General features: G+C 36.6%; 1 protein-coding gene across 3 annotated transcripts in view; it reads left to right on the top strand.

Annotated features, from left to right (window-relative positions):
• The window catches only part of FRS2 (fibroblast growth factor receptor substrate 2), a 117,667-nt gene that overhangs the window by 72,886 nt on the left and 30,994 nt on the right, over nt 1–13,787 (top strand). The window lies entirely within an intron of this gene.

Genomic DNA, 13,787 nt, shown 5'->3' on the forward strand with positions numbered 1-13,787 from the left:
AGCTCAAAAAGGTATACTCACCCCCACCCCCCATGTTCATTGCAGCATTATTTGTAATAGCCAAGATATGAAAACAATGTAAGTGTCCATCGATGGATGAGTGGTTAAAGAATAAGTGGTATTTATATACAATGGAATATTATTCAGCCACAAAAAAGAAGGAAATCTTGACATTTGTAACATGGATTGACCTGAGGGCATTATGCTAAGTAAAATAAGGCAGTAACAGACACATCAGTAAAAGATCTTTCTTATATGTGGAATCTAAAAACAAACAAACCAATCACCCCCCGCCCCCCAGCTCATAGTTAGAACAGAGTAGTGGTTGCTAGAGGAAGGGGGTGGGGGATGGGAGAAATGGATGAACTGTTTTTGTTCTTTTTAGTTTAAATAGATTGAATTTTTTAAAAAGGAAAAACATTAGACAAATGCTATTAAAGGGACATTCAACAAAATACTTGACCAGAATTCCCCAAGACTGTTGGGGTCATCGAAAACAAGGAAAACCTGAGAAACTGTATAGCCAAGAGGAGCCTACAAAGGATATGATGATTAAATATAATGTGGTATCTTGAATAGGATCCTGAAACAAAAAGACATTATGTAAAAACTAAGGAAATTTAAATAAAGTATGGACTTCAGTTAATAATACTATGTTTATATTAGTTTATTACTTGTAACAGAGGTTTTGTACTAATGTAAAATGTTAATAGATAACACTGGGTGTGGGGTATATGGGAACCCTACTATCTTCTCAGTTTTTCTCTGAAATTGTTCTAAAAAATAGTTTATTTTTATTTTTTAACATCTTTATTGGAGTAAAACTGCTTTACAGTGGTGTGTTAGTTTCTGCTGTATAACAAAGTGAATCAGCTACACGTATACCTATATCCCCATATCCCCACCCTTTTGCATCTCCCTCCCACACTCCCTATCCCACCCCTCTAGGTGGTCGCAAAGCACTGAGCTGATCTCCCTGTGCTATGCGAGCTGATCTCCCTGTGCTATGCGGCTGCTTCCCACTAGCTAGCTATTTTACATTTGGTAGTGTACATATGTCAGTGCCACTCTCTCACTTCGTCCCAGCTTACCCTTCCCCCTCCCCATGTCCTCAAGTCCATTCTCTACGTCTGCATCTTTATTCCTGTCTTGCCCCTAGGTTCTTCAGAACCTTTTTTTAGATTCCATATATATGCGTTAGCATACGGTATTTATTTTTCTCTTTCCGACTTACTTCACTCTGTATGATAGACTCTGGGTCCATCCACCTCACTACAAATAACTCAATTTCGTTTCATTTGTGGCTGAGTAATATTCCATTGTATATATGTGCCACATCTTCTTTATCCATTCATCTGTCGATAGACACTTAGGTTGCTTCCATGTCCTGGCTATTGTAAATAGTGCTGCAATGAACATTGTGATACATGACTGTTTTTGAATTACGGTTTTCTCAGGGTATATGCCCAGTAGTGGGATTGCTGGGTCATATGGTAGTTCTATATTTAGTTTTTTAAGGAACCTCCATACTGTTCTCCTTAGTGGCTGTATCAATTTACATTCCCACCAACAGTGCAAGAGTGTTTCCTTTTCTCCACACCCTCTCCAGCATTTATTGCTTGTAGATTTTTTGATGAGGGCCATTCTGACCGGTGTGAGATGATACCTCATTGTAGTTTTGATTTGCATTTCTCTAATGATTACTGATGTTGAGCATCTTTTCTTGTGTTTGTTGGCAATCTGTGTATCTTCTTTGGAGAAATGTCTCTTTAGGTCTTCTGCCCATTTTTGGATTGGGTTGCTTGTTTTTTTTGATATTGAGCTGCATGAGCTGCTTGTATATTTTGGAGATTAATCCTTTCTCAGTTGCTTCATTTGCAAATATTTTCTCCCATTCTGAGGGTTGTCTTTTCATCTTGTTTATGGTTTCCTTTGCTGTGCAAAAGCTTTGAAGTTTCATTAGGTCCCATTTGTTTATTTTTGTTTTTATTTCTGTTACTCTAGGAGGTGGGTCAGAAAAGATCTTGCTGTGGTTTATGTCAAAGAGTGTTTTTCCTATGTTTTCCTCTAAAAGTTTTATAATGTCTGGTCTTACATTTAAGTCTTTAATCCATTTGGAGTTCATTTTTGTGTATGGTGTTAGGGAGTGTTCTAATTTCATTCTTTTACATGTAGCTGTCCAGTTTTCCCAGCACCACTTATTGAAGAGTCTGTCTTTTCTCGACTGTATGTTTTTGCCTCCTTTGTCGTAAATTAGGTGCCCATATGTGCATGGGTTTACCTCTGGACATTCTGCCCTGTACCATTGATCTATATTTCTGTTTTTGTGCCAGTACCATGCTGTCTTGATTACTGTAGCTTTGTGGTATAGTTTGAAGTCAGGGAGCCTGATTCCTCCAACTCAGTTTTTCTTTCTCAAGGTTGCTTTGGCTATTCGTGGTCTTTTGTGTTTCCATACGAATTGTAAGATTTTTTGTTCTAATTCTGTGAAGAATGCCATTGGTAGTTTGATGGGGATTGCATTGAATCTATAGATTGCTTTGGGTAGTATAGTCATTTTCACAATACTGATTCTTCCAATCCAAGAACATGGTATATTTCTCTATCTGTTTATGTCATGTTTGATTTCTTTCAGCAGTGTTTTATAGTTTTCTGAGTACAAGTCTTTCGCCTCCTTAGGCAGGTTTATTCCTAGGTATTTTATTCTTTTTGTTGCAGTGGTAAATGGGAGTGTTTCCTTAATTTCTCTTTCTGATTTTTCATTGTTGGTGTACACGAATGCCAGAGATTTCTGTGCATTAATTTTGTATCCTGCACCACCTTACCAAATTCATTGATCAGTTCTAGTAGTTTTCTGGTGGCATCTTTAGGATTTTCTATGTATAGTGTCATGTCATCGGCAAATAGTGACAGCTTTACTTCTTCTTTTCCAATTTGTATTCATTTTATTTCTTTTTCTTCTCTGATTGCTGTGACTAGGATTTCCAAAACTGTGTTGAATAAGAGTGGCGAGAGTGGACATCCTTGTCTTGTTCCTGATCCTAGTGGAAATGCTTTCAGTTTTTCACCATAGAATATATGGGTTTGTCATATATGGCCTTTATTATGTTGAGGTAGGTTCCCTCTATGCCCATTTTCTGGAGAGTTTTTATCATAAATGGGTGCTGAATTTTGTTAAAAGCTTTTTCTGCATCTGTTGAGATGATCATATGGTTTTTATTCCTTAATTTGTTATTGTGGTGTATCATATTGATTGATTTGCGTATACTGAAGAATCCTTGCATCCCTGGGATAAATGGTGTATGATCCTTTAAATGTGTTGTTGGATTCCATTTGCTAGTATTTTGTTCAGGATTTTTGCGTCTATGTTCATCAGTGATATTGGTCTATAATTTTCTTTTTTTGTGATATCTTTTTCTGGCTTTGGTATCAGGGTGATGGTGGCTTTGTAAATGAATTTGGGAGTGTTTCTCCCTCTGCAATTTTTTGGAAGAGTTTGAGAAGGATCGGTGTTAGTTCTTCTCTAAATGTTTGATAGAATTTGCCTGTGAAGCCATCTGGTCCTGGACTTTTGTTTGTTGGAAGACTTTAAATTATGGTTTCAATTTCATTACTTCTGATATGTCTGTTTATATTTTCTAATTCTTCCTGGTTCAGTCTTGGAAAATTGTACCTTTCCAAGAATTTGTCCATTTCTTCGTGGTTGTCCATTTTATTGGCGTATAGTTGTTTGTAGTAGTCTCTTATAATCCTTTGTATTTCTGCAGTGTCAGTTGTGATTTCTCCTTTTTCATTTCTAATTTTATTGATTTGCGTCCTCTCCATTTTTTTCTTGATGAGTGTGGCTAAGGGTTTATCAATTTTGTTTATCTTCTCAAAGAACCAGCTTTTAGTTCTATTGATCTTTGGTATTGTTTTCTTCGTTTCTGTTTCGTTTATTTCTGCTCTGATCTTTATGATTTCTTTCCTCCTACTGACTTTGGGTTTTCTTTGTTCTTCTTTCTCTAGTTGTTTTAAGTGTAGGGTTAAATTCTTTATTTGAGATTTTTCTTGTTTCTTGAGGTGAGATTGAATTGCTATAAACTTCTCTCTTAGAACTACTTTTGCTGCGTCCCATAGGTTTCGGGTCTTCATGTTTTCGTTGTCATTTGTTTTTATGTATTTTTTTATTTCTTCTTCCCCCAGTCTGCAGTCTGGGAGCACCCCTCCTGCCTGCCTCTCCTGATCTCCCGGCCTCCCTCCTGTGCCCCCAGGACCAGTGCAGGGGTCGCGGGGGGCCTTGGAGGGCAGGGAACTGGCCTGGGAGCTCTGCAGGCTCCCTGTGTCCGAATGGGTGGGGCAGTCACCCTCTGCTCCTCTCCTGCTCCTCCCAGAGGACCCCTCTCCTTTTCTCCCCTCGGCCTCCTTCCTATGCCCCGAAGGACCCATGCAACCTGGAGGGGGCTTTGGAGGGCAGGGAACCGGCCTGGGAGCTCAGCAGGCTTCCTGAGCCCAAGTGGGTGGGGCAAGCACCCTCCATTCCTCTCCCACTCCTCCTGGATGGCCCCTCCTGTCTGTCACTCCTGATCTCCCTGGCCTCCCTCCTATGCCCCCAGGACCCATGCAGCCTGGATGGGGCTTTGGAGTTGGGGGAACCGGCTTGGGAGCTCAGCAGGCTCCCCAGCCCCAGTGGGCCATGCGATCGCCCTCCGCTTCTCTTCTGCTCTTCCTGGGGAGTCCCTCCCCACTGCCTCTCCTGATCTCCCCCACCTCAGGGACGCTGATCTTGCCTGGCCTCCACTTCTCCTCCACCCTCAGTCCCCCAGCGTCTTACCAGTTTACTCTGGGGTTCCTCCCATCTCCTTGGGTGTTAGAGTCCCCCACCAGCGGCCTGCAGGCGCCCCAGTTGTGGGGAGATGCTAACTCTGCATCTTCCCACACCGCCATCTTTCTTAACACTTTTTTTTTTCTTAACACATTTTTAATAATTTAAATAGAGATGTTGATTTCAAATAAGTATTTTTTTTTCTGTTTTTCTATTTTCAGAACAATTTTGCCTTGGACACTTGAATGATTATTTGGTTATCTTTTTTATTACTAAAGCAAGTGTCACCGGGGCCATATAATAGGAAAACAGCATTTATTGCCTCCAATCCAGATATTTTCTTGGCTGGCAACGGGGAGGGGTAATATGTTATGAATACTTTCCCTTACTAACAGTCATACTTAGTTTTGACAAATAAACTTTATTTTGTAGCAATTTAATTAAAGTGAAAAATGTGTATGGTAGCAAACCCAATTTTAAACAGTTTCAGCCTTATCAATAGGAGGAATTTAAAGCCTTACTTTTTTAGCTTTATTTTTGGCTTATTTATAGATGAAGGGAAAAAAAAATGAGCTCTTTATTCTTTGAATTTTTAGACAGATTTTTGGATGAAATAGTGTAAAGAAAGAAAATATTTGGAGAAACTAATATGTTGTTAATAGCTAAACCATTATTTCAGTAGCCTGTGATTTTCCAAACTTGTGTTTTCTACTTATGTAACCGCATTCCTCTTTTAGCTGAAATAACTCCCAAGTGACTAAATCATAGAAATGTCAAATAATTAGACCAAAGATGTTAGTTTTGGAATTGCACACGGCAGGTAGTTCAAGTGATAGTCAAAGACAATACTAGTTAATATTAGGAACCTTTTAAGGTTAAAAATTAATAGCTTAGGGAGGCGTTTAGGATCAGAAACTCAATATAAACAGTAGTCTTGGTCCTAGAGTATTCTCCTTCAAGTAGGCCCATACCAAGACTGCAGGAACTTCAAGGAGTGACCTAGCTTGGGGGAATTGATACAGCTTGGATAGTGACTCTTAGGCAATTGACTTGCCCAGATAGACTCTTTAGGCATCACATTTATAATAGCTACAATCTAGATGGCAGTCTTTGAACCTATGTAGGATGAAAAGGAAGACAACTGATGCCACGTAAATCTTGTGAGTATACTTTCCCACTTTGACAGCCACATGATAGCATTGCTTCTCAGAGAAATCTTCTGGTATTATATGCTAAATTCAAAGCATTTTTCCTGAAATAGCTGTCAGTGTTTACGCAAATCTAAGTGATAATTTTAAGCTCTATTTTAAAGGATGAAGGTAGTCAAAATGTACAAACTTTCAGTTAGAAGATAAGTACTAGGGATGTAATGTGCAATGTGATAAATATAATTAACACTGCTGAATGTCATACGTGAAAGTTAAGAGAGTAAATCCTAAGAGTTCTCATTTCAAGGAGAAAAAAATTATTTTTTCTTTTATTTCTATCTGTGAGAAGGTGGATGTTCACTAAATTTATTGTGGTAATCATTTCATGATATAAATCAAATCATTATGCCATATATTTTAAACTTATACATGCTGCAGTCATTTATATCTCAATAAAACTGGTAGAAAAAAGACAAAAAAACTATTAAGTAATGTATTAACTAGTGGAAATACGAGATTATTTATTTGTAGTTTTATTGATATGTTTTAATATTGTAGAAATTCAGGGGCAAAATGTATCAGTATGTATGTTGCTAATTTGAAACATTATCCAGTAATATGGTATTTATTCATTCAGCTAAAACTATTTGAGCATTTAACACATGTATGGCACTCTCTAGACATTGGGGATACAGCAGTGAAGACAACATAGAGTTTATAGTTTGTTCTGGCTTTGGCGTAGAGACAGGAATCAAAGAATAAATTAATATATAGCATGCCAGCTGGTAATAAGTCATTTGGAGAATAACATAGCAGTGTAGAGGAAAAGGGGTTACCATTGTGGGGTAAAAGTTTATGTGTTTTCTGTAGAGTGCTCAGGGAAGTCCTCTAAAAATTGATTTGTGAGCAAAGACTTGCAACAATTGAGGGAGCAAGCTATGTGGGTATTTGGCAGAAGAGTTTTCCAGATGGAACAACGATTGCAGAGGCCTTGAGGTAGCAGCGTACTTAGTGTATGCAGAAACAGCCAGGGGGCCAGTGTGGCTGGAGCCGAGTGTGAAGTACCTGTGATCACCACTGGAGCCAGAAGGGCAGAAAACGATAACAAAGTATTTAGGACCTTGTAGGCCAGCCATTAAAAAGTCTTTAATTTTTACTTTCAGGGGAATAGGGGGAGCCATGCAAGATTTTATCAGGAAAAATTATAAATGACTTTGAAATGGGCAAAAAATGACGAGTGAGTTTCCTGTCTTGCTCATTCATTGGGTTTATCTCTGTCTCATTTTCCTTCCTTTATCTTGTCTATGTATTTTACTTAGAATTATTTGAATACGGTTTTTAAAATTTTATAGAACCATTACTTTATATTTCTAAGTATTTAAAAGCTTTTTTTCTTATGTCTTTCCCTTTGTTCTTCTTAATGCAAAGTATTTCAGATTTAGTTTAGTTCTTGAAATTTACTTCAATTGAAAGAAACTCAAGTCATCTCATCCAGCTTCTTAACCAGTAATGGAATCTACTGAACATGGGTAGTGATTGAGAACTCAGCATTTAAAGGGAAATCAATTCTTTATTAGATAGACGGAAATCTATTTTATTCTCATAGATGTCTGTGGTTTGGTCCAGCTCAAGTCCATTATTCTGTAAAACAGAAATTTTAAGACAGCTGACTTACTCTTCCTTACTGCTAAATATTGTCTTCTCCATACTAACTTACCATGGTTTCTGTGGTCTTACCTTATTGAGATTAGACTGTTCTTTGTATCCCATCTCACCTTGAATCACTGTCTTCTCTAGGCCCCTGTGATACCACACTCTTGGTGATTTTCTTCCTGTTTCTTGGACAGTACCTTTCCAGTCTCCTTTGTGGGCTTCTCTTCCTCTGCAGTTTCCTTAAATGTTGGTGTTTCTGAGTTTCTCTAGGTCTTTTCTTCTCACTGGGCAATCTCATCTTGTCCTGTGCCTTGCATCCATAAGCTGATGACTCCTAGATCCTTATCTCCAATTCAGATCTTTCTTTCACCTCCATACTTGTATTTCTGTTTGTCTTTTGAGCATTTCCACTTGGATATCTGACAGGCATCACAGTACGTTCAAAATTGAGCTTATGTGCTTCTCTAAACCTTGTGTCCTTCTTATGTTTTCTAGCTCTATGAATGGACTGTTACCTAAATGGAAAATGTAGGTATGCTCCTTGGCTTCTGCTTTTCTTCCCAGTCTAATCAGTTATCAGGTGTTATTGATGCTTACTTCTGAGTATTGCTCTAATCCATCCTTCTTTCTCCATCTTCATTGCTCACTACTCTAATTCGGACCCCAGATTTCTTCAACAGCCTCCAAACCTGTGACAGTCATATGAGGTAGGTGGTGGTGTTTTTAACTTGCCTATTGGGAAACATAGATTCAGAGATGTTAAGAACTCAGCTCTGTCTGGTTCTAAAGCTCATGATATTTTTACTGTATCATGCTGCCTTGCTGGCATTATCAGAGATTGATACTGCCTTCTACTGGAGGAATTTAGAGTGCTTAAAATGAAGCATTATTTTAGATTCTACTGTGGCATTTTAAAATACATTTAGATAGCAGAGCTGTTGTAGGCCATCTGTCCATTATATGAAGCTTAAAATCTTGTCTTAGTCACATTCTACCTTCTATTTAGCAGGGTTAATAGTTACAGAGAATTCAAATTTGGAATTTGCATATGGAAAATTAAAAATTTTAAGACTTTAACAAGAATATGAGACTAATATTCTTTGTAGCTAACTGTTGAATTAATTAAGTTCATTGTTTTTTTTTGGGGGGGGGTGGGAGTTTGGTTTGCTTGTGTTTTATTTTTTATTTATTTATTTGGTTGTGCCAGGTCTTAGTTGCAGCTTGCCGGCTCCTTAGTTGTGGCATGCAAGCTCTTGGTTGTGGCATGCATGTGGGATCTAGTTCCCTGACCAGGGATCGAACCTGGGTCCCCTGCATTGGGAGCACTAGTCTTAACCACTGCGCCACTAGGGAAGTCCCTGCTTGTTTTTTAAAGAGGATTTAAGGTAGATAGCTTTTCAGCCAGCTTTCATGCTGGTGAAGAAACATTTGAAAGTGGTACAGAGTAAAACATCTTAGAAATTCTGGCTGTTTTCTGTAGAGATTTGTTTTCTCCACATGTGTCTTAAAAAAAGAAAGGAGATATTCTCATCATTGCTTTCAAATTCTATTTTATCATACGTTGTGCTCAGAGGGAATAGCCCCAGTGACCTTAGCTGTACTTTTGAAGATAGCTCTTCAGAATTTCCTTTACCATGGATGCTTGATATCCTGAGTTTAAGATCAAGGTAAATCTGAAGGAAAACCAACCGTGAAACCTTTAGGGATAGAGTGCATATTGTCTTTGTTAAAGTTATAGATAGGGACACTAAGAATTCTAAATTTGGCTTCCAGTAAAATCTTAATTAATTTTTTTCCTTAATTTCCCCATTCGAAGATGGAGAAAATAGTTCCCAGCAGTCTACAATACAGGATTGTTCTCTAGACAAATACTTATCATGGCTCAAAAGAATATTGTGTCTTGGACACTCAAATCCTGTTACTTGATTGTAACTATCTTCTAGCGTATAGGAAGGAGCAAAGAAAAGATATTCGAAACATCCTTTCATTACTGTTATTAGTAATAAGTTGATAGTCTTCGTTGACTATATTTCATTGATTTTCCAATTTTATTCACTGAAATTTGGGTGTATCTTACAGTTGGTGGCATGTCGTAGTTTAATTAACCACTTCTGTTTCTTGGTGGGATATAAAATATCAAGTCTTAAAATGAGTTGTGTCTCGGTTTTGATGAAAACAGTATATATCTTCATTGGTATTAGAAGTAATAACAGTGATAATATTATAGTCTCCATTCCTGAGAATCACTTATTTGGTAGCCTCTACTTTCTTAAACATGACCAAGAACTGGAAAGTAAGCAGAAGAGGCTTCTGATGCTTACAATTGCTGTTAAGAAGCTCATGAAGTTAAAGACCATGTTCTTGAACGTAAAATATTCTGTGATCTCAGTAGAGGGCCTCATTTTGCACCTGTTCTTAATAGGCATGGGTATCTGATTACAGAGTCCAGGATTCAAAAGAATAAACTAAAAAAAAAAAAAAAAAAAAAGCACATACATATTTATTAAGTGACAACTCTAGGACCTGCTATCAACTGAGAATGAGGGTGACCATAAATAAAGTAAAAATTAAAATCTATCTTTAAAAAACAACACAAAACCCAGAACAGGCCACATAGCACTGTTTCAGGAGGGGTAGACAGCCCGACACACACAAATCACCCTGATTACAGCTTGGAAGAGGTTCTTTTTTTTTTTTTTTTAAGATTTTTTTTTTTTGATGTGGACCATTTTTAAAGTCTTTATTGAATTTGTTACAGTATTACTTCTGTTTTATGTTTTGTTTTTCTGGCTGCAAGGCATGTGGGATCTTAGCTCCCCAACCAGGGATCGAACCCACATCCCCTGCATTGGAAGGCGAAGTCTTAACCACTGGACTGCCAGGGAAGTCCCTTGGAAGAGGTTCTTTATCAAAATTCATTCTGTCTGATTCCACTGATACTTTCTTTAAGGGACAAATGTATTTTTTTATTTTGATTGGGGAACATTTGTTGTTGATTAAATTTTCCCCTCTTATGGTTGAATGAGGTTGTCAGCATATTTTGCTCTGAAAGTATTGAAAAACTTTTGTGATACTCACCTGTCAGACATCTGAAATAGTATTTGATTCTCTTGTTCTAATGGTCTCTACCCCTGTTGCTAAATGACAATAGAGTACCATTTTAGGTCTTTGGGCTAAAGACTGAGCATGGGCATAGGTTGTAGGGAGGTGTTAGAGAAGAAAAAAGTAGAAAAATTTAGAGAACACACTGTCATCCTGATGTATTTCTAGAAGCTCTCACTGGGCAGTTGTGCATGTCCAGCTGCATTATTTTTGTTTGGAATAAACCCAGGGTACGTATCCCATAAATTCCTAGTGTTAGGGGGACTTTTGGGACATTCCCCTAAGTCATGAATTCTGAGCATAACATTGCTGACTGTGAGCACCTTTAGCCTAAGAGTAGATGTTAAGTTCGTGTATTGTCAGGTTTCCAGCATTTACTAATTAGGTTTTGCCTACTTAGGTTCTCCTGGCGGTTTCTCTTGGCCACTGTGTTCTTCACACTCTGCCCTAACCTGTTTTATATGTTGTCTGCCTTTGGGCTCTGCTTAGACATTTATAGCTTTTCTTTCTGAAGAAACCTTTAATAAAGTATTGATTTGTATATTCTTTAGTTAACAATTTATTGTTGATTATAAAAGCAATTCACGCTATAGAAAATATGAAGAGAAAAATGCTTTTCATCCTACAACCGAGTGAACCACTGTTAACATTTTAATATGTTTTTGTCTAGTCTTTTTTTTCGAGGTTTATGTATTTTGTTTAGGAGTGGGAGAGAGAAAAGTAAGTGTGTTATTTTTTAAAATGAGAATCCTCTCAAACTTGCTACTGGGCATGCAAAGTAATTTTTAAAATAAAATTTTTTTTCAGAACAATTTTAGAATCACAGAAAAGTTGCAAAGGTAGTACAGAGATTCTCATATATCCTTTATTCAGCTTTCCCTAATATTAATCTTATATAACTAGAGTATACTTGTCAAAACTAAGAAATTAACACTGGTATAATTTTATTAACTAAGCTACAGACTTTATTTGGATTTTTTCCAGTTTTTCCACTAATGTCCTTTTCTGTTCCAGGATCCAATCCTGAATACCATATTGCATTTTAAAAGAACAGTTTTGTCTTTTTTTTCTGCTTAACTTTTTATACCATGAACATTTTCTTTGTCATTAAATATTCTTTAAGCAGTGCTTATTAATGGTCCCAAACAGTTCATCAAATATTTACTCTGATGTAAATATTTCTGGTTAACTCTTTTTTTCTTGTATTTTGTGAGGGTGGGGAATGTTAGAAAACACACATATCAAACATTTTTATTAGTGGGGTACTTGAGTTAGGTGAGTTTAATGCTAGATTGTAGCAGTAATTTTGAATGCATTGCTCTAAAAGTAGAAAATAAATTATCAAGCTTATTTTCCTTAGAGAATTTAAGAGCATTTTAGGTTGAGACAAGTGCAGAAAGTCATGAGTGACCTATTCATGAAGCAGTTTGTTTTGAGGATTTTTTTTAGAGTTGCTTGGCATTTGGCTTAGTGTATTTTGAGCAAATTGAATGTGTGTGTACATTTTATATACACACAGTCAATATTTAGACTGTTAATAAGAGTCTAGTAACTAGCATGATAACCACCTGAGTTTAAAAATACAGATTTATGGTATATTCTTCTCATACACTGGTGTATTCAGTTTTGAAAATTAATCTTTTTATTTACTTTTCTGTTATTCTTCATTAATATTTATTTAGCTCTAGGCTAAGTGTATTATATAAAATTTGAAGTTGCCTAGAGATTTTCTTGTATGTCTTGTAGTGTTTTATTGATGTTTGTAGTTGGATTGATATTGAATAATTTGTATATTCATTTAACGTGAAATTGAAGTTCGAGTGGCTTGCATTTAGTGTTTTGTTGTTTTAAAGAATAAAGCCATAAAGCCAAATGCTTTTTAAGAACTATTAGGTGTATCATACTAAGAAAAACATTGTAAAATTCATATTTGGATTTTACCTTTTATTGTTGGTCAGGTTAGTAAAACCTCATAAGTTAAATAGTTATTATGCTAGGGTCCAGTCCCTGCTAGGGGGACTAGTGTCTATTAGTAAATTTATAAACTAGAGGTTTATTAAGAGAGTTAAGCAATCATTGGTTTAATTTGACACAGTTGTAAGAATAATATGTAGAAATAATAACTGAGTTGAAAAATACAAACATGGAATTCTGATGTATAATACTTACAGAAAACTGAATGCACTATCTCCATAAGATCAAATATATGTATTCCAGTTTTCAGAGTTAATGATAAATGCTTTCTGGAGAATGCATATACTTTTTTACTGCTACCTTACAATCATGTATCTTCTTTCTGTGGTGCAATCTGTGAATTTTTAGTAGAGAGAGCTACATGATCTGTCATATAGATTGTTCACCCCTTGATGTTGCTGGAGGACAGTACGTGATTTTCTTGTACATATATTTACATTGCAACATAGAGCACTTAAACTAAGACTTTCTTTGGGAGTTCCCAAGGCTGATGATGTTTTTTCCTGTGATTTAAGGTGCTGGGATTGTTGCCATTGGTACTGATTACATTATTGAATTAGCTAAGGCAGAGTGTAACTCATCTGCTGGGTTTGCACATCTGTATGTCTGTTTTTATATCTTAGGGCAGAGATTATGGGCACCCAGATTTAATTGTGTAAATTTCATCACCAGTGTTTCTTGGTATGAGTATGTTCCAAGATTATAGATGATTCCAGGATTGAATTATGACTGGTGTTATTAAAGGTAAAAGTTGTGGTTTATATCATAAGCCATTTTAGTACCATTTTCTCAGTATTTGCTAAACACACACACACACGCACACACACACACTTCTTGATTGATAGAAATATAGATGGTAGATAAAGATATACATACAGATTCTTGGATTTCTGTTCTAAAAACCCAAATGCATGATTGAAAGTGACTTTGTCAAATTCAGTGTGAAATATGAGGTTAAAGTGGGTAACATTTTCCAGAAATGAAAGAAGGGAATCCAAGGTTCAGGTCATCATCTTATAATGACACTCACTGCAGGTCTGGATACTGTTGGGAGAATGTTTATGTTTATAGATAGATGCTGTGACTTGTAGGTTAGACTTTAGGCA

Source organism: Balaenoptera ricei, chromosome 10 (assembly GCF_028023285.1).
Source record: "Balaenoptera ricei isolate mBalRic1 chromosome 10, mBalRic1.hap2, whole genome shotgun sequence".
Classification (NCBI taxonomy): Eukaryota; Metazoa; Chordata; class Mammalia; order Artiodactyla; family Balaenopteridae; genus Balaenoptera; species Balaenoptera ricei.